General features: G+C 52.8%; 1 pseudogene; it reads right to left on the bottom strand.

The window, feature by feature from the left end:
• Positions 1–1,004: 1,004 nt before the first annotated feature.
• The window catches only part of LOC133362599 (ephrin type-A receptor 4a-like), a 9,415-nt pseudogene continuing 4,243 nt past the window's right edge, over positions 1,005–6,176 (bottom strand).

Here is a 6,176-nt window from a genome sequence, read left to right as displayed (position 1 = left end):
ATACTTTTTACAGACTTTTGAAGGAGGTCTGGCCGTAATTTCCTCTTCTTCACTACTCGATGTTGACAACAAGGGCGCAGACATCTTGGACTAATGTTTACCTCTCGTCCCAAAAAGCAGCCACCTTATTGGTCTAGCGGGAAGCACGTGACGCAAAAGCCTAATCACTGACGATTAAATATGATTACGCGAGGAAAGAATATTTCGACTTTAAACAGTAATAAAAAATAAACTGCAGGATTAGACTGGAGAACTTTTATTTTCACGGCCAAAAGCAATAGATCTTTTTTTTGGAATGAAAGAATGTAGTGCCCCATATATGGGTAACGGTATTAAACGTTAAACGTCTTCACCTTACGGCCTATAGGGGCTGTGTGCTCCGTTATACGTCGATTCAAGAGCACGAAGAGATGATGTAATGCAGCGATACCCGCAATTGCCCCTACAGGCCGCCAGGTGTCACCCTGTCACTACACGAATTAAGAGATCAAAGAGGAGGCACGTGAACGACAAACAATTATGGGAAAGACACAGATCGTCGGGGAAAAAATTAACCCGTAAAAAACTACGTTTTTCACTATAAATCCCTTTATATGCGTGGCGGCTAGTGTCCTCTCGTCCTCTGGCTTGAGATGGCTGCCACCTATGGGTCAGATGATTGCATGCCACCATTAAGCAATTGGTAATTGAATATAATTTATTTTTCCCTAAAAAGTGTAAAATTTTGGAAAAATGTTTTCACGAAAATAAATTGTCACGCACAACGAGTCTGTGTGCAAAATGTCAGCTCGATTGGATCACGGGAAGTGGGTTAAAAACTCCCGAAAGATTTGCACGGTCGTAAGCGCGCAAGCAAGTGAACTTAATATAAAGGATTAAAAAAATCTAAAGTGTTTAAAACCGACAGGGGAGCGAGCGGTGAACGCCGTGAGAAACCCCCAACGAGACACGAGAGACAAACGTCGAGATCCCGAGCGGAGGAGGCCGTGCCAGCGGAAACACGACTAAGACGCAGTGGGAGGAGGTGGTGGAAGAATCGGCGGCGGCGTCGTCGACGTTGAGAAGTCGCCGCGGCGTGTGGAGGCCACCGCCACCGCGGACGAGAAAACTGTGCGGGGGGAGAGGAGGCAGAGCGAGGTGACGGTGAAACACCCGTCACCGTACGGTGAAACACCCGTCACCGTGACGGTGAAACACCCGTCACCGGGCAGAGGCCTCGTTGGGGCCGTGAGAAGTGCCAAAGTGATCTTCTTGGTTCTTTCGGTAAAGTCACGTAGAAAGGAAATAATAAAATAATAAAAATAAAACATAATAAATAATTCTCACGACGTTTCGGCCACAACGCAAGCAGCCGTCCTCAGGTGAAGAACAGGTCTGTCGAGGCGACAGCATCTGAGGACGGCTGCTTGCGTTGTGGCCGAAACGTCGTGAGAATTATTTTATTATGTTTTATTTTATTATTCTATTACTTCCATTCTACGTGACTTTACCGAAAGAACCAAGAAGATGAATCCCTGCAGTCACGAAAGCTTTACATCGAAAGGCCAAAGTGGCCGTGACGTTTGTACCGCTCGCCTCTCGTTCTGTGTTTCTATTTTACCGGGAAAGGCCCCCTGCCGGAGCTGCTGTTTCGACGCTTTTTTCGGAAGCGTCCCGGCCACCGCAAAACGACGGCTCGACAAAGCGGTTAGTGCCATCATCAACATCATCACGTCTCCCCAGTGCTAGCGATGTTCACTACACACCACACACGGGTACTCATTTGAGGCCGAGTCGACCTAGGAGAGGCCCAGGACCAGTTCAGAAAATCGTCAGGAAGAGGGGCCTCTGGCACAAGATTATTCAATACATTTTCATTCGTGATTTTGTCGTGATTAATCGAAGGTGGAGGGGTGACCAGCCCCTCGTACCCATCCAGAGCCCCATTTAGCCGCTGTGGTGGTTACAAACGCCATGAAGGGAAAGGCCAATTTAAATTGGCCCTCCCCCCACGGCACTGCCCACCACAGCGTTCCAGTCCGGCACCACGAGGAGGTAGGGGGTTGTTCTTTTGCTTCCCACACAACAACAACAACAACCGCCATTGGCCACTAAGTGGCGGTGACGTCACCACGATGTTTGTGCCAGGCCATGTGCACCTTGAGGCCACGTGAAGTGTCGAACGCCCGCTGGCAGGAGGTCACGGGGCAGACCCAGGTGCCTACGGGTCGACTAACTGAGATGACCGAGATGACTGGCTGATGCACCACCTGTGCCCCCTACTGTGCCAAACTTGCTGTGCTTTAGCCACCCGGCGCTCACACACACGGACGCACGCACACACAGACACACGCACACACTCACGCACAGACACACGCACAGACACACAGACACACGCACAGACACACGCACACACGCACACACGCACACACAGACACACGCACACAGACACACGCACACACGCACACACGCACACACACACAGACACACACACAGACACACAGACACGCACACACACACAGACACACACACACAGACACACACACAGTACACACACACACAGACACACAGACACACACAGACGCACCTGTAGTGCGGCGCGTCGGTGACGGCGGTGACGAGCTGGTGAACGAGGGCCTGCAGGAGCTCTCCGCGTGCCAGCAGCTCAGCATGAGGCGACGGAGACACATGGGGCATCCCATGGGACGTGGCAGTCGCCAGCCACCTTCCACTGCCTCCAGCACCTGGGGCACACAGAGACCCTAGACTACTCATAGAGACCCACAGACTCACCACACAGAGACTCACAGACTCACCACACAGAGACCCACAGACTCACCACACAGAGACCCATAGACTCACCACACAGAGACCCACATAATCACCACACAGAGACCCACAGACTCACCACACAGAGACCCACAGACTCACCACACAGAGACCCACAGACCCGCCACACAGAGAGCCCACAGACTCACCACACAGAGACCCACAGACTCACCACACAGAGACCCGCAGACTCACCACACAGAGACCCACAGACCCGCCACACAGAGACCCACAGACTCACCACACAGAGACCCACAGACTCACCACACAGAGACCCACAGACTCACACAGAGATCCACAGACTCACCACACAGAGACCCACAGACTCACACTACAGGGCTGCTGGTGCTGAACTCACGTCCCGGTTGCTCATGTCCCAGTATGGCCGCTCGCCGTGTGTCATCACCTCCCCATGACGACGCCGTAGCTCCACACGTCGCTTGCCGACGTGAACCTGAGCTGGGAAATCGCCTCCGGGGCGGTCCAGCGGATGGGGATCTTCCCCCCCTGGGGACATTCACAATTTGATTTCGCCCTCGGCTTTCGCGGCCGATGTCGTCAGTACGCGGCGAAGGGTTTGGTATTAGGTTTTGACCCTTTCAACTGGTACAAAACTGACACCTTTATACAAGGCATCATGTTTGCAATAACCACAACACAGCAGTCAAAATGCAAACAAAAAGAAACAACTCTGGTAATGATATGCACTGTCCTCGAAGCTGATTGGTCCACACCCGAGACAGCTTTTCTTAGAGTCTAGTCTCCATTGGTGTTGGACCAGATTGCGCCAAAAGGCGCACAACTCAAAGACAGCGCACTATCAGAGTATTGAGAGCTCGGGGTGAAGCATTTACACTATGAGACTTCTCCTTTACCAGTGGCAAAATAAATTATTAGGTTTTTACCCTTTCAACTGGTACAAAACTGACACCTTTCTCCACCCACCTTTACCCGGGTGGTGTACACCGCCTCGGAGTGGTCGTCCGGCAGAAGCATCCGCGAGAGTCCGAAGTCGGACACCTTGCACGTGAGCTCGCCGCTGACGAGCACGTTGCGGGCGGCCAGGTCTCGGTGCACGTAGCCCACGCGGGACAGGTGCCGCATGCGCATGCCACGTCCCGCAGCATCCCCACCAGCTGGGGCAACAGCAAGTCGCCCTTCTTCTTCTACCACGTGGTCCAGGCCAGAGGGCGGGGAGGCGGGAGGAGGGAGAGGGGGGGGATGGAGAGGGGGAGAGGGGGGAGAGGGGGGAGAGGGGGAAGGGAGGAGGGAGGAGGGGGGAGGAGGGGGAGAGGGGGAGAGGGGGGAGAGGGAGGGAGGGGAGAGGGAGGAGAGGGAGGAGAGGGGGGAGGGAGGAGGGAGAGGGAGGAGAGGGGGGAGAGGGAGGGGGAGAGGGAGGAGGGAGGAGAGGGGGGAGAGGGGGGGGGGGGAGGGGAGAGGGAGGAGAGGGGGGAGAGGGGGGGAGAGGGAGAGGGAGGAGAGGGAGGAGAGGGGGGAGAGGGGGGAGAGGGGGGCGAGGGGGAGAGGGGGGAGAGGGGGGGAGAGGAGGAGAGGGGGGAGAGGGGGGAGAGGGGGGAGAGGGGGGGGGAGGAGGGGGAGATGGAGGAGAGGGGGGGAGAGGGGGGAGAGGGAGAGGGAGGAGAGGGGAGAGAGGGAGGAAAGGGGGGAGAGGAGGAGAGTGGGAGAGGAGAGGGAGGAAAGGGGGGAGAGGGAGAGAGGGGGGAGAGGAGGGGGGGGAGGAGGCGATGAGGAGGAGGCGCCTGGGTGACGTTGCTGCTGGTGCGGCCGTCTGGAACGCCTTCCAGGAGCTGCGAGGTGCTTTTACGTCATCGTTATCGTCACGTCGAGTTTGACAAACTAATTTGTTTAGAACTGCCGCTTGTTGTGTTTGGTTTGCCCCCCGCCCCCCAGCGCCAGTTGGCTACGTAAGGTGCAAAGGAAGTTTGATGCACACGCGTGCAGTCATCACCGCAAGCGGAGCCCCGGTTAGTAGGAACTACGGCACACACAACAACACAACAACACAACAACAACACAACAACAACACAAACAACAACACACAACAACAACAACACAACAACAACACAACAACACAACACAACAACACAACAACAACACAACAACACAACAACCAACAACAACGCCACCGTTTGCTCTTCATGTGTGGACAGTTACAGACACAACCGCTGAGTGTTGTGAGGCTGCAACGCACCGATGATCGCATCACTTGGCATTGCCACTTCTTACCCTGAGGAACACATCCAAGGAATGGTTTTCCATGAATTCGGTGATGATCATGACGGGTTTACCTTCGTCGAGAGGGCAAGAAAGCAGACGTTAGCAATCCACGCCAAAGCATTCACGACTAATACCGCAACATCATCACAGGTCACGTACGCACCTTGTATTGCTGCCAAGATGCATCGCTGTGTTTTCATAAACACGAACTTTCAGAGGTACGAACAAACCTGTTCGTACGTCCGGTTGCCCGTTCTGAACCGAGAGTTGTAAGTTCAACCACCACACGCAATAGATGGTGGTGGTGGCATCTACACTGCAGAGCGTGAAGAACCAGTGGCATCTACATCTGCAGAACGTGAAGAACCAGTAGTGTAATGTGCAGGGTGTATAGTGTAGTGTATAGTGTAGTGTATAGTAGTGTAGTCTATGGTAGTGTATAGTGTAGTGTATAGTGTAGTGTATAGTGTATAATAGTGTAGTGTATAGTGTAGTGTATAGTAGTGTATAGTGTAGTGTATAGTGTAGTGTATAGTAGTGTATAGTGTAGTTTAGTAGTGAAGTGTATAGTAGTGTATGTAGTGTATAGTGTAGTGTATAGTGTAGTGTATAGTAGTTGTAGTGTATAGTGTAGTGTAGTAGTGAAGTGTATAGTGTAGTGTATAGTGTAGTGTATAGTGTAGTGTATAGTAGTGTATAGTGTAGTGTATAGTGTAGTGTATAGTGTAGTGGTATAGTGTAGTGTAGTGTATAGTGTAGTGTATAGTAGTGTATAGTGTAGTGTATAGGGTAGTGTATAGTGTAGTTGTATAGTGGAGTGTATAGTGTAGTGTATAGTGTAGTGTATAGTTTGGAGAGCAAATCCACAACATTTCCCATCCGAGTGCGGTGACGTTTCACCGGTGATCCGACAACGGGCTTCACCAGCCGCACAGCCAGCGACGTAACAGACGCTCCCGTGTGACTTTGTTTAAACTGCGTAGAAGGGACGTTCTCTGCAGCAGCTCACTCTTGGTGACGACGCCCTCCAGGCGGACGATGTTTCGATGGTCGAACTGGCCCATGACGCTCGCCTCGCACAGGAAGTCTTGCTGCTGCTGCTCGTCGGATCTGCCCTTCATCGTCCTTGA

Source organism: Lethenteron reissneri, unplaced genomic scaffold (assembly GCF_015708825.2).
Source record: "Lethenteron reissneri isolate LAM-NWPU_2019-01 unplaced genomic scaffold, ASM1570882v1 scaffold_1542, whole genome shotgun sequence".
NCBI classification, from domain to species: domain Eukaryota; kingdom Metazoa; phylum Chordata; class Hyperoartia; order Petromyzontiformes; family Petromyzontidae; genus Lethenteron; species Lethenteron reissneri.
The sequence above is the reverse complement of the archived record's forward strand: the minus strand, read 5'-3'. Positions and strand labels throughout refer to the sequence as shown.